The sequence below is a fragment of the Anser cygnoides genome, chromosome 4 (assembly GCF_040182565.1).
Source record: "Anser cygnoides isolate HZ-2024a breed goose chromosome 4, Taihu_goose_T2T_genome, whole genome shotgun sequence".
Lineage (NCBI taxonomy): Eukaryota > Metazoa > Chordata > Aves > Anseriformes > Anatidae > Anser > Anser cygnoides.
The window spans coordinates 63,520,352-63,544,586 of record NC_089876.1 but is presented as its reverse complement, the minus strand read 5'-3'; the positions used below and the strand labels follow the sequence as shown (position 1 = coordinate 63,544,586).

Below are 24,235 nucleotides of genomic sequence, written 5' to 3'. Positions count from 1 at the left end.
AAAACTTCTCTGGAAGTTTCCACCACTCTGTTTAAACCCCAGAGGGCAATGTGACAGAAGCATCATCCCCTGTCAAGCTCCAAAGAGAAACTGCAGAGAACAGATGACAAGCATGCATTGCTGCTTCAGAGATGCTGTGACTCATGCAGACACCGACTCCATGCTGCACAGAAAAGAAAAAGGCTTTTCCCTAAGTAACCATTTCTCCCTAGCATGCTCTGACCTGCAGAGGTTTAGGAAGTCAGATGCTCCAAAAGTGTTTTCAATTTTCTTAAAATGGAGATGGCAAATCTGCATTTGAGCTGGCCTGAAGATATGCTTGGTCTTTGGAGAGTAAATTAAACTCTTACAATTGCCAGTCCTAAAAATTAATTGCTGGGCTGGACAGCTGAGATGTGCAGCTTTGCTGGAAGACTGGCATCTGCTGACCATGACCTTCAATTTCATTTCATTTTGGTAAGTGCCATCTCAGTTTTGTAGATGTGAGAAAGGGCAGCTGACCCCAAAGACAGCAGGCTGCAACAGCCCTGTACTACACTGCAGGTAGCTGCATGCTTCCCAAGAACAGAGCCTTTCTGCAGGAAACTAGCTCACAGAACAAGGACAACCTGCAGCCAGAGAACAGCTAAAGTTTACTGCGCTAAATTTACTTCATTTAAAGATCTAATTCAATAACTGCTTTGCATTTAGAGGGCTTCCAGAAAGACTAAACTCAGTTTAAGCATAACACTAAGATATAACAGCTTCTGAATTGGCTTAGAGTCAGCATAAGATGCACGGAAAAAAAAAAAAAAAACAACAAAAAAAACACTTTTAATATGCTGTCATTAAAACAAGCAATAGACTAGATTTTGCTCATCCGTTTAAGTCTGGACATGAAAAATGCTGTTCCTTCACATGTAATGTTTATACACATGCACTCAGTGATTGACACTGATGAAATCTGGAGCCCAGTGTATGTGCACAGACCCGCGATGTACATCACAAACCGGTGAAGGATTTAGCATGCTTCTAACTAAGCATGAGCTTTTTCTCCATTGATAAAAATGCATGAACTTGTGTTACTCTCACGGTTTTGGCTGGGATGGGGTTTATTTTCTTCACATAGGCTTGTGTGATGCTGTGTTTCAGATTTTTGATGAAAATAGTGGTGATAACACACTGATGTTTTTAACCATTGCAGTTACCAAGGGCTTTTCTACTACTCAGGCTGCCCTGCCAGCGAGGAGGCTGGGGGTGTACCTGAAGCTGGGAGGGGACACAGCCAGGACAGCTGGCCCTGGCTGGCCAAAGAGAGATTCCACATCATACGGCTCATCAACAAAAGCTGGGGTAAAGGAGGAGGAAGGGGGGGACACTGGAAATGATGGCATTCGTCTTGCTAAGAAACCATTACACGTGGAAATTGTCTTCATCTCAACTCATGAATTCTTGCACCTTTACCTTTCTGATTTCTCCCACCTGAGTGCAGAATGAGAAGCAGCGTGTGTTTTGCAATTTTATCTTTAGTCAGGGTTATATAAGCACGCCCACATTCATCTGCCACCAGACTAGCCGTTCAGCTGGAGCTGCCAAGCGCAATGGAATTCCACCGCTCCGAGAGGAGCTGTTAAGTAATAAAGTACAGCAACAACGACTTAGATCCCTATCTTATAAAAGTCCTTGAAAGATAGCAAGGCTATTTTATGGGGCCTGAACAATCCAGTCTGACCTGGAGATCCTCTCCTGCCCTCCCTGTCAGAAACCACCCGTGCAGAAGATAGTTAGTACCACGCTAAATGGTGGACTTGAACTTCGTTAGCTCCAGCAGAGATGGCAATGGAGGAGGTTTCCTCCCTTCTGAGTGTGGTACATGGGGGACAGAAGAGAGCCATCTATGTCCCACAAGCCTACTGCTGTATTTTCATGGTCCTGCAGAGCCCTCTCCCTGTTCTTCAAATGAGGTTTCCTAGGTAGGTTGTATCAAGGCAGCACTTTAGATAAAATACTGAAAAGTAAAGGGTGCAAGAGAAAAAACGTCTTGCGATGTTACCTAGGCTGAACAAAACCTATCAAGACAAGAACTAACACTGCTCTGCAGGACTACTCTTCAGCTGTGGTTTCCATTCCAAAGGAAGCCAGGAAATAACTGCAACCTGGTTTGGTATTGAGACTGATTAGCAAAGCTCTACACACACCGCTAAAACATGCAGCATTAACAGCTATCAAAATTCCTGTACCAGCCCCCAGGCTCTGCTTTTCTCTATCAGTCTGGTCAGCACTGACCTGCAGGAAGGGACCAGTCCCCTGAGTCAGCCCCCTGTTTCCTTCCTCCTCCAGGTTAGCACTGACTATAAAATCAACACACGCTACAGAGTCCCACTTAGCTCACCACTGCTGTTCTGATACGTGGTTTTGGTCAAACACCTAGCATTTCCTTGATATATCAGAAAAGAGGCCTCTGCTAATTCTTTGAAAAGCCTGAGCTTTCTTAGTTACTTCAATTGAAAAAATCTCCTAGAGGAAGTTTCCAAATATCTTTTCAATTTTTTGAGACACGCAACGTTTAAATCTCAGCCAATCCACCTTCACCACTAAGCTAGCCAATTCTTTATTAAAGGAATTTAAAAATATAAATTACAGCAAAGTTTCTGCAGAAGAGGTTGTGGCAGAAGGAAAAAGGAAGGCTTTTTACATTTAATACTGTACTATCTACTTGGTCATGAAATTCTTTTTCCAAAAAAGAATTGAAAACAACTGAAGACAATCAAAAATAATAATAATAAAAAAATCCTTGAAAACATAGCTAACTGCAAGTTTTTACTTAGATCAATTGATTTCATGAGAATAAGGACATGTATCCATGTATGATACGCTATCACTTACGTGAATCTATTTTGAAATAAAATATTTCAATAGGTTTAAACAGCCTATTTTGTTTTAACTTAACCAATTGGTGCTTCACCTTTCCACTTCATATCACGTTTTGTGGGTTTCTTTGAAAATGCCAGAACTCCAATACACCCACAAAACCAAAGTTTTGGTAAAATGGCTGTAAGAAGAAATATGTTTTTAATTCTCTGGAAAAAAAAAGTCATCACATTTCCATATCTTTCAGTTAAGCAATCCAAGCCCCATTTTCAAGTGATAATGGACACCTGTTCACACTTACCTCGGTTTCTAAGATTTCAGCTCTGATCCTCAAATCGTATCGAAAATGGGATCTAAGCTTTCAGGTTCTTTAACAACTACCCCAATGCAGAAAAGTAGCCTAATCTACTGATTTACAGCCACAAAGACAATGGAAGTTCTCATTAGTGATCAAGAAATTGTAGTTTCCTCACTGAATTCTTCTGGAATCTTGGACTGAAACTGTAGTTAAGTAGGAATATTTATCTGCAATTATTCCATAGCTGTCAATAGCTCTTGAAAACCAGCCCTTCAGCTAGAAATGTGTTAAATTTTAAGAGTTCACCCAAGAGGCATCCTCTTTCTTTAACCCAGAGCTGATTGATGACAAAAGTAAAGCCAGTTTTCCTTGCCAGCAAAAGCCAGATTTTTTTCTTTTTCCTTTCGTTACACAGGAGAAGTACACCCTGCAGTCAGGTCAGCATTTCCTGAAAGGTTCCAAAGAGCATCTCTCTTAAAACAACAGCTTCAGGCTTCAATCAGAAGCAAAGCACATTTCGTGCAAACTTATGGAATAATACCCACAATGTGAACTTACAGTATAACATTTTTTTCTCATTTTACCACAGTGGTATCTGGCTTGGTTTGATTTAACAAGTCGTGTCTCAAAGTTGATGCAAACCCAACTTTTTCCCTTTTTTTTTAAAAAAAAAAAATGGGATTATCTTTTTAAAGTGAACGTTTTCCTGAAATAAAATGCATTTATAAAGGTTTTTAGAAAACAGAATAGAAACAAAGCATAATTATCTTAACCTACCAGAATATTTGAAGAAAAGAGATTTCCTTATTTGATGAAGCTTCTCGCTATTGAGTCTTTGTTTCTGTTCATATGGAAACCTGCCTGCAAACGATAGCATTATTTTTTATTTTAACAAAGATTGGCTAGAATATGTGCTGGCACAGCTACGCAAGCTAATTAAATAAGAAGGAAAAACACTGCTATGCCATTACAGATTTCTCCCTTTCCCTCCTTTTAGAAACACGTTTCTGTAGAATATAAAATCTTACCATTTTCAAAGAGGACCCACAGTTTAACTCAGAGAAAGATACTCCAGCCTCCAAGCCAGTGTCCTCTAGTCTGCCAGTTTTTTAACCCATGCAAAAGGAGATGCGTCTGTTTTCTGTAGTCTCTTAGAAGCGTACATTCTGTCCCATTTGCTTCTGCAAGGGGCTTTCTGTAACCGTGCAACATATTCACAGGTAGTGAATCACAGGTATACAGGCTTCAAGTCCTTGTTCTGATAACTGATTATTCCTATTAATTTCCTTGTTAAAAAGCACTAACACTCAGCTGAAGAGTAGATGTGAATAAATTTGCAATGATCTCACACATCAGAGATGGAAATCTTTTAACACTAGTTAAACACCTGAAGGATTTCAAACCGAGACCCGTATTTCTTTTATTGTTACACCTCCAGCAGCTTCTTTCTGAGTATTCTTCTATTAGCATGGAATCAGTTTGACAAGAGCTATTAGGAAGAGCTGTTGGGAAGTGAAATAACAAAATGTCTCACTACAACTATTTCAATGGTCCCTAAAAAAATAATTTTCTTCTATTGATGGGACAGCATCTCCTTTTCCTAGCTACAGTCGATTTAACAGGCAGAGTTTTCCAGTATCGGGATCTTAAGAACCAATGACAAGAGAGTTTAACACTTTCTTGCCTGAAAGAGAAAGGAAAGCAGGTGAACAGCAGCTGGCAACTGCTGGGGGGAAGGTGTTAGGTGGAAAACACCAGCTGAAAGATCCTATAGGAAAGAATAAAATCAGAGCAAATGGTGTCAACATGTGGACATGGAGCACATAAAACAAGCCACTCATATCTAGTTTAAGATAAAACTATAATAGAAAAATTTCTTAAGCTCTCAGTAAGAGCATGCACAGGGGATCGTGGTCATTTTGCTCCCTTTTTATGCACCCTTGAAAACCAACACAGCTTGAATTTGAATTGACAGCTTGACAAAAATACTTCACTTAAGCTGAAGAAGCTGAGGGAATTCCCTATGTTTTCGAAGAAAAACCTAGGTAAGAGCAGCCACTCAACAGAGCAGACCAGCCATCCATTCTTGTAATGGTCTGTATTGCCTCTCTCAGAGAATATCAAGTGCTTTGGAAGGCAGAAGAAAATCTTTCATAGAAGAGAAATAATTTTAACCTTTGTCTTTTTGATGACCGAATGATTCCCTAACAGTAAGCTTTTACTTTATAACAGACATGCACAAGAAACAATTATCCTATTAGGGAAACACTGCATTTCTTCATTGCTTCTCTGGATTTTTGACCCTGTTTTAATTCTTGTTCTAATCCTTACCATCACGAAATGCTTCAAAGTTGGTATTCTTTTGTCTCCTCCCTTGTTAGAACAGCCACACACTTCCACAAGTTGTGTAAGTGCTACATGGTAAAGCTCTTTGAGAAGACAACCATTTCTACCAGCTACTCCTCTTGATTAGTACTTCTTCATACCTATGGATGGCGGGGGCAAACGCTCCCCTGGTCACCCGTTCAACACAATTATTTCACTGCAGAGCTATATGTAAGCAGCATCACACTAAGCCAACAAACCTAATTTATATAATTACAGGGTATTCATGACTGCAGAAGACCACAGCTTTAACAGAGGGAATGGGCCAGGAAGTGGGAAGCCTCCTGAGAATTTGGAAACACGGACTTGCCAGCAGCGTCCTACTGCTTATTCATTTTTCTCCTGACTCCAGCCACTCATCCTGGATGTCTCCCACAGCCTGTGCAGTGCGACAGTATGGTACATCTGCAGAAAGACCAACACACCCAAGCTGCACTCAGCTCCTACTGCTTTTGGGTTCTGAAGTAACAGCAGGCAAGTTCAACCCAGAGCTTGCATCTAGGAATACAAGAGCTGTCCTCATGGAACAACCGGGATGCAACTCGGAGCAGTGGCAGTAAAGTGACATGTTGCAGCCAATAGATGTAGTAAAATGAATGTTCAGAAAATTGCCCATTTAGGGGGGAAGGAAGGAAGGGAAAGAATAAAGAAAAACAGATGTTCTTGACCCCTCCTTTGGTTTTATACACTTGTTTCTGCTTTATCCCAGATCTTCTACTTCAAAATGTACAATTGATGCTAAATATAAGAAATGCAAGAACCACCAGGCACCAGCTTGAGCTAACAAGCTGCTCGCTAGCTTAAGAGTCGTGCATATATCCGTTATTGCAGGTCTAAAAATAGCAATCCTTTGAGAAGTTGTTAGAACAGCAAAATGTGGCATATGGAATATAAAATAATCTGTGGATAACAGAAAAAATGGTACGAATCTATTGCAAACAGATGGTTAAATAAAGCTATCTCACCCCAACTTCGGGTAGCAAATATTGCCATCATTACCAGCGATGGCAGAGACAACTGCTCCATGTGGGGTCTGGGCACGCTCCCCCAGAAAGGCCCGGCTCACAGGCAGCGGGGTCTGCGCCAGGTGAAAGCTCTGCACATTTCTGGCGCTCTTTGAGCACTCCTTTCTACCCATTTTGCCTCTCTGCATGGGAAACCTCTCCAGAACAGAGATCTTCTTACTGTTCTGTACTTTGCACAGTGGAAGGCAGGTCCAGTTGGGTCCCCGGTGAACCTATTGCAACAGCAGGGCATCAAACACAAGTTATTGGCCCATTCTCTGTAACAGATCCACAGACACTTTCAAAAACCCCTACAAAACAGGCCTGGCTCATATTGAAACTACATTTTAATGCTGGCAATCAGCCCAGAAACCTTAGCTATGCTACAAACTATGACACCATCCCAGAAGGAAAAAAAAAAAAAAGAGAGAAAGAAAGTGACAAATACCTTAAAATTGGGACTCCTCCAGAATCACATCAGACACTCACTCTTTACAATTAGGAGCCTAAAACAAAATTCTGTGCACATACTGCAGCTAAACAGGCAGGTTCCTCAGCTGTTGGCAGATCTGAAATTTCACATGAATCTGTCATACAGTGGCAAAGAGAAGGAATCTGAGCAGCAGATGAGAGGCAAATACCTTGGTTAGGATCTCTCAGCATCATTCTGCGTTTCCTACTTTGAACAAGTTCATGCCCTCAAGAACACTATTTTGATGTGTGCACGTTTTCTGGGTGGAGGTTCGACTCACTACTCTCCTTGATTTCCAGGAGATGCCTCACGAAATTTACTGCTTTTGTATAGTCTTATAAATGAGTGGGAAGCTGAGGTTTAAGGAGTACAGCTACAGACCAAAAAAAAAAAAACACACCAAAAAAAAACAAAAAACAGGATGCACTTATAGGATAGCCCCTACCATATCCATTAGCACAGGGAAAAGAGGATTCACAGACAAGAGCAGCAGCTGAAAACCTCCCTCAGATGCTGAACTGCACATGCAGACCCCTTTAGATATAAAAAGAGACCCCCTTACACCCAGCCAGAGGGAGGCATAAGTCAAGGAAACTTACCATGATGGGTAGAAAGACTTGCTTTGAGGCAGCCTCCCTTTCCAGAGTAATTCAAGCTATGAGTCATTCCTGAGAACACACTCCGCTCATGCAACGGAGCATTTCTTAGAAGCACACTTCATTGTCTGCAAAGATGCAAACAAAGTTCTACCACGCTCATGCTCATAAGTACTGGCAAAACACAGCTCTATCTCAGCCCAAATCCACGCTTTGGAAGCATGCCACAGAAGGCAGGTTATGTTCATTAGAGAGGTCTGTTCTAAGGCTTAATCTATTTCAGTCTGCAAGTCAAGGAAAATCACAAAATTACCAGAAAATGCTTCCACCATACCTGTGGAAGACAACCCATCTTTTTCAGCTAAAAACTTTCAACACCAAAAACGCATAATCTTGAAGACCCTACCTTCCCTGTTTTCTGGGAATATAAACACCTGGTCAGCCTCAGCTAGGAAACACTGCATCCATCACTGGGAAAACTGAGAAGTCTTTCTAAAGCCTGTGACAGGGCAGGGCGTTTTTCACCTGCACAGCAATGATGTAATTAGATGATGTCTCTCACACAACCAAAGCCATCGTTCAGCCAGGCTACCTGAAGGAAAGGAGAAGGTGTACCGTGAAAGTGAAGCTAGAATTTCCATTTCATTAAAGAGAGAGATGAAAATGTGGGGGCAGAGGCAACCCCCAAAAGAATATTGCTCTGATGGTCACTGGAAATGTTTTCCTTTGGAAAAGGAAAGTTCCCCAAGGAGTGCCAACGTAATGACACGATGCTAGAAGAAGAACATTTTTAACACCCAGTACTAGTTCTACTGTAACAAAAAAAACATCATGACACAGCTTCCTTTGCAACAGGTAAAACAAACACAGGGAACAAACCACCTCTCTCCCCTGTGCAAAGACATAAGCAATGTTGAGAATACAGACACTACAGCTTACAAACACGTCAGATAAAATGAGGAAGTCACACAGATGAAATCAGTAACTACTGATAAATTGAGAAAATTTGCAAATGATAATTTCCTACTGAAAACAAGTCAGCTGTTGCAGTGGAAAGTAAACCTTTTCACACCCCTGATCTTATGCCTCACAAGTATATTTCATAGGCTCAGCAGATACAACAAAAATTATTTTCAGAGCTTTAAGTCTGGATACTTTTAGTTACCCTTTGCTACTTTTTTCCTGTAAAAATGCACTCTATAAGCTTTCCCATTTATTCTGGAATGCCATCAATCTCATCAGGCTTTGGGACAGCTAGGATTTGTCTTATTTCCAAAATTCCTTGGAAGAAAAAAATAGAGAGCATTTATGTATGATCTAAATGGAAAAATTAAATTATTGTTGCGTGCCATAATGATTTTTTGTGGAGGCTTTGATATCATTTTCAAGTAAAAGAAGATTATTAAGATTTTTTTTCCAAGATTTAGAACAGTATTAACTGCTGAATCACAATCTGTTTTTTTTTTTTTCCTGGCACTGATGCTTTGTCAAGTATTGTGTCAGTCCAAAATATCAGTATCCTAGCAGTAAAGGCTACGAACGAACACTGCAAGCAGACCGTCTGACAAGACGCCACAGCCAGGAGCCACTACTTAGAACAGCCCCTGCACTAACTTCATTGAAAATTACAATAAAAATTGTAATTTTCCTCCACGATTCATCTATTTAATCTTTATGTCAAATCCCTATGATTAGCTCAACAGATACATTGTAAAAGTACATCGGAAAGCAGTTTCAAAGAACACAAACTTGGCTTTGTGTCTTTGCATTACGTGCACACACTCACTAAAGAACACAAAAACTTTAAAATTCATTACAAAACATATGCCATTTAAGCTCTGCCATCAAATTACAAACTTTGTATATACAAGGGAGGAGATGTATTGCCTGCCAAGATGACATTTATACTTGAAATAAATAAGCAGCACAGCCTAGATTTCCTAATGCAGCAGGCTGTTTACAGGCTCTGATTTTCAGGTGCTGAGCACTCAGACCACATGCATACAAACAAGCCACACGCTTGTGAATACACAGACCACACGTTCAAACCCCAGAACTTCATTCTAGAAACTGGAAGGGACTGGGTTAAATCAGAGCTTGTGCTGTCCTCAAGCCCTGGTACACCTGAGCTGGGGACATACTTCATCCTTTTGCTTTGCTGGAGGGATGGAAAAACATGTACAGGAGGAAGATGTGAGGAGGGCACAAGGACAGACAAGGGCATTTGCAGAAGCCTCTTAGAATCATCTAGGCCCAAACTTGCTAAAATAACCCTGCATCATGAAGAAATCAGCTGTGAGCACGCTACCAGCTACAAAGAGCCACAAAACCACAACATGGCTTGAAGCGGTTCTGCTGAAGGGAAGGAACTGCAGCAGCTGGTTTGGATTCTGAAATACATTTGAATAAAAAACAACCAACCAACCAAACGTGTGTTCAAGACCTACAAATCTGCAGAGAGCATCAAGACAGCCTCAGAGCAGAAACAAGGCCCAGAGTGGGAGCCTTGCTGAAGTGATTCTCCTGTTTTCCCTGTGCCGTGTCGACAAGCAAGGGACCCTCAGCTTTGACCCTTCCTATTGGCATTGGGTTAGGAGGCCCTTTATACCGAGTATATTTATCTCAGCCAGCCCCTGTGGGCCTCAAGCCAGCTACAACAAGTTTTCTGGGCATTTGTGACTGTTATGAAATGGAGTGACTCAGCCAGGCTACACCAGAGAGGGAACATCTTTTATTTGTTCACAGAAACTTAATAAGCCATGGGAGGAATAAAAAATAATAATAATAAAAATAAATAAATAAAAAAACAGGTGTCAGAAAAGCTGTATCCCTACATACCTTCACTTAAAAACTTTTCTTTCTGGCCTTAGGCAGGTGTTACTGTCCTGCTTTCTGTCTCCTCACACACTTCTGATCATTCTACCTTCCTCCCAGACCCACAGATTTGTGCTCCAGAGACTCTTCCCCATCTGTCAGGGGTGCAGGTGAATCAAAGTATCACTCTTTATTTACCACCAGCTTTTTCCTCATGTCCCCATTGCCATGGTAAGCAGCAACACAGCCTGAAAAATAAGGTCAAACCACGGCCTACATATCCCACTAGCCGTCTGGAAGAATCATTTTTTGAGAAATCTCCTGGCTTGGATTTACCTTTCCTCCGTGAGCAAAAGCCAAGTCCAGCTCAGCACTCCAGAATCCTAACTGAGCTCCCGGGATATCCAGAGACAAAAACCCGGCCCTAAAACACTGAACCCCAAATTCCTCTCTATATACACTGAGAAGTTCCCTCTAGGTTATCAGTGTTACCTGCTTGGTCTGTGTCAACCTCATTCTGCTTCTCTCCACAGTGTGGCAGTCCAGGTCCCAGACACGTACCTGCACTGCTTTGCTGAGCACCCCCAACATCACTTCATGGGAATCGATGATTATTTTCCATGTTTCAGAAACTTTACAATCTATCCTGCACAAATTACAATGATAATGTGTTATATATTTATGACGACAAAGCAGATTTCCTACCCATTTTACTATACCACTGAAAATCATGTTTGTATGTCTTGGATTACTCACAGATAATGCAATTAGCATCGAAGTACAGTTATGTAAACTGTTAATCAAACTTCGAAACACAGGAAAAAAATAGATGTAAACGAACCCTGGAAAGAGGCAAAAAGTACCGGCTGTCAAGACCTTGCATGCTGAAGTGCTGCGGGAAAGATGAAAATTAGCATGGTAAGTACAGCATGATTTAGGCCAACCTAAGAGGAAGGCTCTCAGCTTTGTGAAAATCTGGGCTGACGCAGATGTTCAGCGTGAGAGCTTGTGTCCTGGAGACAGTTATGAAGACACACTGTGGAGCACCGAAAAGGCAGAAATGATGCCAGCATACGGCAGCTCTCTGTCCTGTATCAGCAGGAGTCAAGCTTCAATCACTGGAAATTTTTCACCAGAAAATTGGACTTCAGTATAAGTCAGCACTTCTGAGCATTGAACAGGACTACTTGAGAGATGAGAACATAAAGTACAGTACTGACAACGGTGTTTACAGGAATATCCCAGCATGAGAAAGATGTTATTTTGATGCATCTTTATTTTCAAACCACACTAAGTGTCCAGCAGTGACAGAATTTCTGTTAGGAAACCCACACAAGCACACTGCTGAATTTACATTTCAGTCACCTGCCACAGCCTGCCTCTGTAGTAGTCCACGTGCTCCAGGAACCCACAGCCTACAGGTTGCAAACTGCTCCTCTAGATGAAGCCAAAACACAGAGAGAAACTGATGATGGGAGAAGAAAGAGCCTTTTATTTCCACACCTTTATGTCCAGGGCAAAAATGAGAGGATTCAGGATATGCAAGAGTCTGTATGCAGTCCAGAGGGTCACAGCTAAAAACTGGAAGTTATATTCAAGATTATGCAGGGTTATTAGAGAGGATCAGTGGATCAGTGGATCGACAATCAGTGGATTGACAGTGACTCAATTTATTGGGAACTCTCAAAAAATACTCACTCACTCTCTAGGATCTATCCATCCAGCTGTAAAGCACTGGTATCTCCTTAAAGTGGTAATAGAAACCAGGCTGGTACAGTGATATCTGCTGAAACTGTGCTGCAGAAAACAGGTTCGTGAAGGGAGATCGAGCCCGTTCACTTCATTTCACTAAGTTCAGCTTAGATACTCATATCAGCAATAACCTCAAACCTCCTGGAGCTGTGCAAAACTTCCTGAAGGCAAAACACAAAACAGCTGAATAGGAGTGCAGGAGAAGAGTATGGCTAAGTGAGGAGGAGCAACACAGTACCACCCCAGGTCTTGTCATCCCACCCTGTAGTTGTACAGACATTTACGCCAAGTTTATTATTAATTAAGCAAGTTGAAAATCACAACAGAAAGGCAAGAGTAAAGTAAAAAGCAGTGAGAAAGGCTGTAACATACTGTCACTGACAGAAGCAGCAGTGGGGATCCTTTGGAACAAGGCTGTTCCCAAACTTGTTCACAATGCTTTTGTTCAGCTGAAGTTTTCCCTGCCTTCTTTCTCGTGCATGTAGTTAGAGGCAGCAAGAACACACACCTGCACCCACAAAGTCACAACCCAGCTCAGCACCGTAGGCTTGGGTGAACTATGTACTGGGCAGGACGGAAGCTTTTCACTTCTGTGTTATCTCCTGCATCACCTAAGCAACGTCTGAATTAACTTTATAGGACAGCTATTTCGGAACTTCTGTGTTACGTGAAACCAAAAGCAGTTTTATGTCAGTTTTAGTCTGGGAGACTGCCTAAGGGACAATTCTAACTGCAGCCTGCATGGATTCAAATGCAGATTCGCCTTAGTTTCGACTTAGGTATTACATCAGAGACATCAGCTGTTTTTCCCCCTGTGAATCTCAACAAACCACTACTGGGAAGTCCTCGTATCTGAGCTAGTTTCTGACCTGAAAAACACCACAGCTTGGACATTCTTCCCCTCTATCCTGAAACACACTCTTAAAGAGCCAAAGTGAAAAGTCTACTTTAATCTGGATCACCAACAAGATACAGTATGATCAAAAAAAAAAAAACAAAACCAAAAATTAAGAAAAAAAACAGTGGTGAGGAAACCAGATTTAGCCAGAAAAAGAGGCATAACTGAAAAGAAACTGCCCTGGGTAATAGAAATAATGTCAGAAACACGGTATGGATAATTCTCATCTGCTTTTCTCACTTCAGATCAAAAACACACTTCAGTGTTTTGTTGCTTCAGTCCTAAGAGAACTGAAATGCTTGCCTTGAGCTAATCAGTTCAAGGAAAGAGACCAAAAGTTCAGCAGAAAGCACACACCAGAAGTGCAGGAGGAGTGACTCAAGACCTGTGCTATCTGGCACGCCAATATCACACTAGAGCCCCTGTCACTTGGAAATAAGCCCTCTCTTGAAACAAGCCTTACAAGTAAACACAAAAGGATGTTCTGAAGACAGAGCAAAAGCTCTCTCACTGCACTGAGGTGACTAAAGTGGAGCATGTCAGCGTCAATACTGTACTTTCTGGGTTACGGGTTACCATGTGCAGGTTTCAGCCTCTTTCCCAGTGCAAAAGGGTCTGTAAATTGGTCTGGAAGACAGCTCTGATAAATTGGTAGATGACAGGTATGTACACAACTATGTCACAGGAGTGAACACCAGCCTATGCAAGCAAGGTCTCCGTCCTAGAGACAACAGGATCCTGTGCAAGTCATTTTCACTGTTTCTTCATATTTCCAACTGTAGCAAAGACAATAATGACATGTTGAAATAATACAGTGAAAGAAATCACAAGTACATTTGTACTTCAGATGAAACCACACTCTGTGGCTTCCTCTCTTTGCAGAGTGTCATGAAAACCCAGCCAGCTGACTTAAACTAGGCACTGAACTTGAGGACATTTGGAACTTGACAATTTAAATGCAACCCTAGCAGTGTATGACTTAGTATCATTATTAATATGCTGAATACTACTTCTCCAAAACCTCAGTGTGAAATACCGGAATCCTCCAGAGGGTAGGTTATTTGCCCTCCCCACTGAGTACATTATCAATAGACATTAATTAAAAAAGCCTATTTACTCCAGGTACAAAGTGTGGGGGTGGTGCCAAGGCCAAAGTTGCCCATGACAGTTGCAGAAAAAAAAAAAAAAAAGAAATTAAGGAGGCCTGTACCAACATGAAAGCTTTCAACAGGCCACTGTATGACAGATTCAAATGACAGATTTTTCCAAGAGTAAGACAATTTTTGTCACAAAGCACTTTAGTGGTGGTGTATACTCAGACAAGAGGACCTGCGGACATAATTTGGCTTCAATTCTCCAAACTCACAGATTTTCATTTTTATTTTGAGAAACAAAATAAAGGTGAAAACAAAACTCTTACAGAAAAGAGCAGGGAACTGAGGAGCGCAGCTTTGCAGTGGCACTCAATGCTCAGCTGACAGAACGCAATTCCACCAGCATGAAGCCATTGCCACAAACTGACCCCAGGACTCCAAAAATGCTGTTGTCACCTCAAGCTGATGCTCACCTAAATAACGGTACTCAGCAGGAAGAAATGAGCACTGCATGGAGATTTAACACACTAAGGCTCTGACCTTTCCCACCCCCTACTCCTCCTTTTCCTGGGTCACTCTGCACTTGGACTTCCCTCAAAAGCAAGGGACGTCCAACTTGCCCAACCTGGAAGAGGACCCAGCTGGAAGGAAACTGTCAGGGACCTAAGCTTTCCTGTAACAGAAGAGACTCACATATTACCTCTCTGGTTCTCTGGAGAAGAGCACATTAGTCAACCAAGATGAAGTTTATAGTGGATGCAAAGGAGTCCCTGAAGACTCCTCACCTCGAATTCCCTCCCTTGCTGTTTTATGAAAGCTGAAATCTTTCACAGCTTATACCAGTGGGAACGTACCATTATCAACCTTCTATAAGAATGATTTTTTATTTTATTTTTTTAACTTCAGGATGAAACTCTCTAGGAAAACTAAAGAAATAGACTGTACCTTCTCTATGAGTACCAGCTCCTCTGTAAAGCAAATACCATAGTGATGAACGATCTCAGCTAGAGAGCAGCACCCCAGAGCTTCGAAACTCATTCTCTTATGATGTAAATACAGCCCCATGTCTGTATTTATCTATATATGTATATAACCCATCCGCTTTCCTAAATCTCCTCTAACCGATCACTTTTGAATCATTCATATTAGGAAAAAAAAACATCAAGACAGTACTATTTGCTGCACTACAAGTTGCAGAAACACAAAATGGCATGAAATGCCTAAGCCTTTTTAATGAAGATGTTAATTGCTACAGATTACCTGGCATACAGCTTGGCTCTCTGAAAAAATCATGCAGGTGCTCCCTGATTAAAGTACTCCTGGAGCAGAAAAGACATTGGACAACCTGCCTGTTTCACCTGGCTGCATAGTGATGAAACTCAATGAATATAGAAATAATTGGAAATCTTAGACAAATATATAGGAGGAATGGCCCAAATAATGGGTATGGTGGACCTGCCTGCAAGTAAAGTCAAATTGTTACATCAAACAAGTGAAAAATCCTTTGTATTGGTGATAGGGATTAAAAAACCAATAAAGATCACTTTAATAAAAGGCCTGAGGGTTCGAACACTGATGCAGAAGTCTTTTCAAAAGCTCTTAAAGTCTGTCATCCTAGGAAAGAGGTGAAACAGGATTGCTAAATCCTTATTCCTAACTCCAGTTTATATCACAACCAGAACCAAGGCAGGAAAAGTTTAAACCATATTTGGACAAGTCTAAAGGCACACGCACACACAGTTCTAAACTCTTTTGACCACATCTAAAAATTAAGGGTCCTTATAATACCAGCAGGTTCTGAGATGTGCTCTCAAAACACACGTTTTCATGCACTTTACAGCTGTAACAAACTAGTTTCTTGGTAAAGCTAGTTCCTGAACATTTTAGAGTCAAGGATTATTTTCCCTTCCCTAATGCTATGAATTTTTCCTTTCATTCCTTCAACATTACATAAGTGCTTTTTATTTCCTGAACAAATCTTAGAGAAAGCTGGGATATTTGTGGGATAGCTTATTAATTAATTCATAAATATAAATACTTGGCTCATTTAAGCAGTAGAAAACATCAGGATCCCACCACCGTGCTTTATCTCATGGATTCATGTTGTACTGTCCTGTAAACTGGAAGATAAGTGACATTTAGGCTTTTTTCTGTCCTTTGACTCTAATCTCTACATTAGTTTCTAAGGTAGGAAACACCACTTCCATAATGAATGCAACTTAAAATATTTCTATTTCGATTAATTTCAGTTTACTAGGATAAATCGATATTCTGATTTGTTACACATCCACCTTAGATTTATTTTGTTAATTTAATAGCAATCTGATGAGAGAAAACAAGTGTCGGTAACCTGTTCCACAATACACACTACTGTGTATCTTACCAATAGCTTTCTATAAAGTTTCCAAAGTTAATTCAAAATCTCTTCCCTGAACACAAGAGGCTTCACTTTCTCATAAAAAACATAAGTTTCCTGTAAAAAGTGTGTTTCAAAACTGTTACTTCTATTTCCAGACTACTCTAACTGAAAAGGAGTGGTTTTCTTAGGTACCGGCTGCACATTAAAAGTGCACACAGGAAAGACTGTTTGATGTGCCAGGGTAAAGCTTCTCCTTTCCAAATCCATGCAACTCAAAGTTTCCCACTGTGAAGGACGTCAGTACCTATGTGTTCACTGTAAATGTTAATGAAAACATTGGTTGTAGGAAACACAAAGGCAAAGATCCCAAATAGAGACAGACATATTACGAGAGAAGAAGGATGACATTGTCTGAACTGGACAAACTGGAACCTAACAGCCCTACCAGGGGTTGGGTGACTGGTTTAATAAAGGTAAAAACAAAAATGCACATAGTGCATCCTTCATAACTGGAAGCCCCTTTGTTCCAATACTGAGTGATTAACGCTGATCTCTGGCACATGCAACACTACCTAATTATGCACTGATCACCATGGCCAGCACTTTAAGAGCTATCTTCAACAGAAATTCATAGAGAAGACTTAAAAGAACTCTTAAAGTATGTAAGGACTGAAATCACATCTTCAGGACTAAAGACTCTGCTTCACTACCCCCTTAAAAGTAGTCAAAGTACCTTTGTAGCAGAAATGGCAGTGTAGGAGACACAGCATCTTACCTTTCACCATTTGAATCCCAGAAAAAGCTACAAGGGAAACAGAAACCAGTGACCATCAGCCCAGTGCTTAATAATACGTGAAAGCCACTGAAACCACTTGTTTTAGTGTATGTGCTTGGGAGCCCTTTGGATATTCAATCAGCTGCCACTAGTCTCTTCAAAGGCCCTTGGTAAGTTATCTTACTACACACAAAACACAAACAATAAGAGAATTTCCTCAAAACCTGAGCAACATTACAAACAAATGATTAATACTGGTATCTGGCTGCAGGCTTTGAAAATCTTGATCCAGTTTCTCACCCTGGAGAGAAAGAGAACAGAATTATTTAGTTTAAGAACTGTCAACTATTTATAGCCTTAGCTTTAAAAAAAGTTTCTCAGAAATAGCAAGCCAGAAGCCTAGTGCTGCCACAATCCTCTCCAGGAGAAACAGTTCCCAAGGGTCTTTGCACGCTGTTCCAAGGTTGGAAGAGTGCAAATTGTTCCACATCGTCTTGCCAGTAATTTTCAGGATCACGGTTAGTCACACAATGGAGAAGAAAAAGGAGAAGAAAACCCCCAGCACTTCAATAGTTTCTATCAGTCTTCTGCTAGTCTTGTCTTTCTGAATAGGAGGGCGATGCCCATGTCCAAGTGGCTGGTGTTTGTCTCCCTGTTTTCAAGTCAACACAAGATGAAGACTATGGCTACCCGTGTATGCATGGAGGCTAACTCACTTCATCACAGGACAGACTTGGAAATGAAAGCTATCATTTGTCTATCTACTTGCTGATGAAGGTGAAATCTTACCGCAGATTTTGTTCCTACAGTTTCCCCCTGCCCAAACTTCTTTGCTAGATTGTGCCTAGTCTTGCTCACAGACACCGTTTGCAACCAGGAGCTTACTGGGATGCTTGAGTTACTTCATCCAATCCAGTTACTATTACATTCCACCTCTGCAAACCCTTTCTCTTGAGCTGGGAGCGAGCCACAAATTAAGCTGTCTAAATGGCTAGACAGCTTTAGTGGGGCAGCAGAACTGCACCTTCTTGGAAGTTAGGGCAAACCCAAGATCTGTACAGTGTTAAATGCTACTTGTACATCATATAATGCTAGTGCACTCTTACAAACACTTCTCCCCCCAGCTTTCGTGGTGCTCAACATGGAACAGTTAGGGTGTTACCATCTTGCCCGAAATAATATAAATAATACAAACCTGTTGATGATGAAACAGAAAACAGAATCCAAAACTGCTCTAAAACTAAGAAGGTGAACCATTGCTTTCAGAATAAGGAATGCAGGAGGGTAAAGCAGTCATTTTGTGACATGTGCCAGGAGTTGGACTAGATGATCCGTATAGTTCCCTTCCAACTCGGGATGTTCTATGATTCTATGATTTTACACAGCTGAATATTACAAGTCCATAGGTTCTAGTAAAGGAAAGAAGCAATATGGTCTGGGTTGTCTCTGACAGTCTATGGAGCTGATGTAAATAACCCACAATCCTCTTTCTCTGCCCACGTAATTAAACATAGTTAGAAGTGGTTGCACTGTTGACCCTTCAAAAGCAGAGACTCAAAATTAGTACTTCTGAAAAAAAGCAAGATGAACCTGCAAAGTCTCTGATGCCTCACCATTGATTTCTCTGATGCCTGCCAGCCCCAAGAAACTTAAAAGCGGGCATCCACACAAAGAATATCACAATCAAGAATTCCGAGCACAGTGCCTGGAAGACCAGGCTGCCTTGTCTCTGTTTTTCAACAAAGGTGTGAAACAAAATAGAAAGGCCTGCTGTACCTCTCAGCGGTTTCTACCTATAGCCATAGCCTAAATGAGTAGTTAATGAACCGAAACGAGTGGAAACCTGCTACTGAGGCCCTACCTTCTGTTGCCTTGTTGCAGCTGAGGTAGAACACAAGGAGTAAAGTGCTTTCAGCGTGATCAACAGGCTCACAGCACTTCTCGAAGCAGATGCTGACAACTGCCATTGAGCTGCTCAAGCTCCCTGGAGGCTGTGGGAGACATTCAGCGCGTGGTATTTTTATCCAAGCCTTTATTCTTGAGCCTAAATGCAATCAAGTCACAATGAAAGGGTCCCGCTCAATCGCATGAATAAGCAAAACCACCGGGGTTCAGGCAAGCCTTCCAGCAGCATGGCATTGTGCCAGAGGCTTCTCTGCAGACCAAGACATGACTTCAGACTTGACTCCTTTTTAGTAATATTATAACAGTGCCGAGAGGCCCTCACAGGCTGCAGTTTCACAGCCAGTCTGAAACGCACACCACGAGGCAGTCTGGATTAAATACGTGCACCCTAAATAAAGGGAAAGCAAATTTGCCACGTGTGATACAGATCCATTTCTGTCTGCCCCTTGGTCCATGAACTCTTCAGTTTATGCTCCACAAGTCTTCTAACCTATCACCTACTTCAGCGGGCTCATCCTTAGCGCAGAGCCATGTGTTACTACTGTTTATCTTCTGTTGAGCAGCCTTCTGACTCATGTGCCTATCCGCACCATTTCCCAGAACGTGGCCTTTCGGCATTTCCCCTCATCTCCTTACATGACCTTCCCCTCAAATTAAGCCATTCACTCTGGAGCAGCTGCTGTTTGACCACCCTGCCAGTAAAGACAGTTCTATTTTCTCTTTTTTAAAATAAAAAGGTGATGGAAAAAAATGCCTTGTTTTTGGAAGAAGTGTTTATAGGTTTTGTTTGATGATAAACTTTTTATACTGTGACATTGGGCAACCAGAACCAAATCCATAAAGAGAAAACTTAGCTGAACACAATCATTTGGCTCTGACCACGTCTTTCTGCTTTATACCTACCAGGTTGACCTCGCCTCCCAGGACTCCATCAGGAGCACAGCTTCTGCCCTTGTAACATCAATGCGCAATTGGTTCAAAAACCCACGTCCACAGGCTACAAGACCACGGAGCCATATATACAACATGCTTAGGGATCAGTTGCTCCCCATGCACTGCAAGTAGAAGCTTGGGGAAAATGTCAGAGCTCTGCACGACACTTGGTATGTTAATGTCTTCATTGGAAGAGAATACAGCTCACCATGAAGACCTCTTCGTTGATACCTAGCTCCCAGAGGGAAGTGAAGAGATTTGTTTCGTTTGAGAAATAAACTGACCCGTCAAATATAGAAGGTAACACATGCACTAATAATCTTTCAGTCTTTAATAATGCAATAATAAAAATGCCTTGTCTGGAAAGGCACAAAATGGGGTAGGGTTGGGGACGAAACACTGCAACCACCCAGCCTGAACAGTTTTGAAAAGACAACTGAATGAGGGATTCCTCAAGAATCTTAAAGCGGCCTGAGGTATGCTCCCAAAGCCACGGTGTGATGGGGTTTTCTCTCAGAGAGGTACCCCGTGGGGGCTCACAAACGGGCTCTTTCCAATCAGTGTGACAGGTAAGCTGCGTGCAAGCAAGAAAATGCTGTCAGAAGAGGATCAAACTCGTGAGACAGGGTAAAGAAACCTTTCTAATATAAGCTAAGTAGAAATAGATCAGGCATGTTCCCCATTCAGCTCTTTACCTGTACCTTGCATATGTGTTTCTAAGTGTGCTGCTTATTTTAACCGTCACAAATAAACTTTCTTACTGCATTTACTTTTAACCTGGCTAGAGCTTTGCATGATTGAGGACAATTAGACAATACCCAGCCTTTCCTTACTAAGGGCATGGCAATTCCATAGAACAGCTCACATGGGTAATACAGTAAGCACCCAGGTAAGCTGACAAGTGTTCAGTGCACCCAAGGAGAAAAACAGCAAGCCACAGCCTCTGCTATGTTGCCTAGGCAAATGGTGGCACCACAACTACCTTCTGATGACCCTGGAATTCAGTTAAGACACTGCAGTGTATGCTCCAACCCCAAAGATCCCAAGGAGCGCACCAAGGCAACCATGCCTACCCTCCTTCCCCACTCATGCTTTCTGGCAAAGTGATGCCCTACACACACCCTCTGCCAGTGATGGTGCATCAGAGATGGATGTAATTTGTTGACAACAGGCTTCAGAAAATGTGTTATATAACGGCAACATTATTATTACTGCTTCATTTTTAGGTTCTAAAGGCAATGCGAGATATATTCAGTGGTAGCGAATAAGCTTTTTTAGTGTAAAACAGGTGGCAGACATAAGTTGTGTACTTGCGCTGTGACATGATATGAATTTGTAACTCCCCGAAATAGATGACAAAATGCTAAGATTTAGTGCAGCATTTTTGATTAAAGAAAGGTGAGCTTTAATGGGTTTTAACACCACATTTGAAATAATTTATTCAAGTAAACTATAAATGCTTAAAAAGTCAATGTTCTTACTCTGTAAGCTTGAAAATAGTTCACTGTAGCTTTGCAACTCTAACTTATATCATTCCCTACCCCATCCTATGTGAAAAGCCTCCTAACAAACCGTTAAAACAAATGTCTTGAATGAAGCCAACACCATTTGCAATTCAAACAGCAAACTTTCAGAGATGTGAGAAGCCAAACAAGATAGATTTAGGATGATTTTCTAAATGAAGAAGGTTCCTGAATCTGCAGTACAGCACGTCTGCCTTAACATGCTTTCCCTTGTAAGAGATGCCGCAAATATCCAGATGAATTGATTTAAATAGCAATGAAATTACAGAAATCATGTCAAAATCTTGCATTTAAGAATTGTAACACTGCTACAGAAAGAGGCAGAAGAAAAATTAACCTCTGTTGAATGGCAACATTTTAAATTGCTTAAAGAGAAAAACAAGTAGTAGTATTTTCTAATTCCCCAGACACTACTCAGAAATCCTTAGCAGTGGTATCCTCTACCAATTCCATTTTCATTGCAGTTGCATATGGCCAGCGTTGTGGTGACACCTTTCACCTGAACTGTCACAATAATGATTTAATGTTCCAGAGCGATATACTTCTCCTAACAGGCAATGTTAAGTAGAGAAGGAAATAAACACCATGACAGGAATCAATATATTTTCTAGACCTTTATTTTAGAGTCCTATTAAAAAAGAATACACCAACGGTGCCCTGTGTGTTTGAAAACAATTCTGCTTATGTTAAACATTACCATAAAAGTCATCAGCTTACAAGGAAAGTGATTCGCAGTGGAAATAATCTGTAACTCAGTTTTACAAAGTTTGCATAACAATTGCCTACCCAGGGCAAGAAATCCACTCACACACTTAATGTAATAATAATAGGGGAGAAAACCAAAGCAATTGCAGAAATGATATATCATTAATCTAGGGTACACTAGCTAATAGAAACATGCAGAAATGCAATAGCTATTGATGAAATAAAAATATAGAATTTCAAGTGTCACGGGCAAGGTTTTGTGACAAATATTCACATTTTATCAACAAGAAAAATACATAGCAACAGGATAATGTTAGTAACTATGCATGAAAGAAATACTGCATCTACTTCATATTCTAATTTCAGAGGTAGGGAAAGAAGGTTGCCTTACCTCAAATACAGCTTGCAGAGTGACATTAACAGTATGTCTACAGCCTTTCTTAGTTCTCTTGGTAGCAGTCTAAGAAGAAATACAAAATAGTAAATATCTATCTTCCCTGCAAACAGCATGTGCCCAGGAGCAACATGCTTCCCAGAAAAGCATACTGAAAAGAAGTAAAAAAGCACTCAAAAAGACAATTGCTTCAAAATAAAAAGGCAAAAATCCTTATACCTAAAATTACCAGTAAGGTTTATTACATTTTGAGAGTAGAGACACTCAGGATTTAAATGATATAGACATAAACGTGATGTCATCTCCCTGTTTTCAATAAAATATTAATTTGGTATATTTGTCTACAGAATAAAGACAGCAAATTCATCTGCACAGAACTCAGTCCCGGAAGATGTGAAAAGATTCCTATCCCAGCAGAAGGCACACATGAGCTCAAACGATACAACCTTGCTAACTTGCTTTTTCCTCCCGAACTACAGTGCTTGCTAAAGCTACACTCAAATGTTAAATGCTTTGGTCAAGAGTTCATCCACTGACCTGCAAAGAAAGCCTTGTGTTCAGCTCCAACATTTCCTAACAGCAAACAATAAAAAAAAAAATAGGTTCACGGAATGAACTGTTAAAAAAAGAAAATCCTCACATAAGCTTTCCCCGAGGGGGAAGAAATATCCACAAGCTTTAAATTGGCCAGGCGGATTTAAGAGGAAGCGAAAAAAAAGCAGCTCTTTCTGTTGCGTCAAAGAGCCCACTGTGCAATAGGAACAGTGAACGGAGTTGTTAAACTGGCAAGCTTCTGCTGAAGACAGCTTTTCAATATGCTCTCAGCATCGTCTCCCCGGGCTGGCTGGAGACAGTCCCACTCCTCTTACATGAGCTGTGTTCCTTCAAGAGGCAATCGCTCTTAAGGACAGTTTCTATAAACATGCTGTTCAACTGGTTTCGCTGCGGTGATGAGGGTAATTACACACATACCTGTGTGCACGTACCAGAATTGCATGTTCTTGGGGGAAATGCAAGCGTATTCCAACTAGTAATCATTACCTCAGCTTAAGAGCAGGATGCTATTGATGCCTGCCTGCCTGCCACAACTCTGTTCCCTGCTTATGCCATTCGGTGTGCTGTTAGAAAGTAATTTTGAAAGACAGTACTTACAGAGGAAACCTCTAATGTAATTCCATCGGGATGCTGTAGTCCAAGCAGCATTCGCTGATTAAAGGAAATTAGTCACATGCTGCTGACTAGCTTTGTGTTTACTGCAGAGAGCTGTGGCTACATGGGATGAGTTAAGCGGCCCTCCTGGGAACGACCGCTACATGACTGAAGGCATCTTCCACGGCTGAAGCAGGGCATTTACTGTGAAGAGAGCATGGAAACTGAGCAACCTGGTTAGAGGTGAATAGAGCCGCACTACACAGATTTCCTCCGCGTCCAAGGAAATCACCCTGCGTCCCTTTCAGAGACAGGCATTCAGTGCACGG

The 24,235-nt window shown here is 41.3% G+C and overlaps 1 protein-coding gene across 11 annotated transcripts in view; it reads right to left on the bottom strand.

The window, feature by feature from the left end:
* The window catches only part of CSGALNACT1 (chondroitin sulfate N-acetylgalactosaminyltransferase 1), a 63,702-nt gene that overhangs the window by 34,894 nt on the left and 4,573 nt on the right, over positions 1 to 24,235 (bottom strand). For 3 of the 11 annotated variants that reach the window (XR_010831217.1, XM_066996279.1, XM_066996282.1), the window contains exons 1-2: positions 4,177 to 5,801; positions 3,926 to 4,009 (exon numbers count right to left, since the gene is read on the bottom strand). The gene's annotated coding sequence lies outside the window, so the exon portion shown is untranslated. Of the gene's footprint in view, positions 1 to 3,925; positions 4,010 to 4,176; positions 5,802 to 7,608; positions 9,120 to 22,754; positions 22,824 to 23,203; positions 23,260 to 23,294; positions 23,331 to 23,909; positions 24,111 to 24,235 lie in introns of those variants that run through there. The other 8 variants (XM_066996280.1, XM_048049732.2, XM_048049738.2 and 5 more) reach the window with 8 other exon arrangements.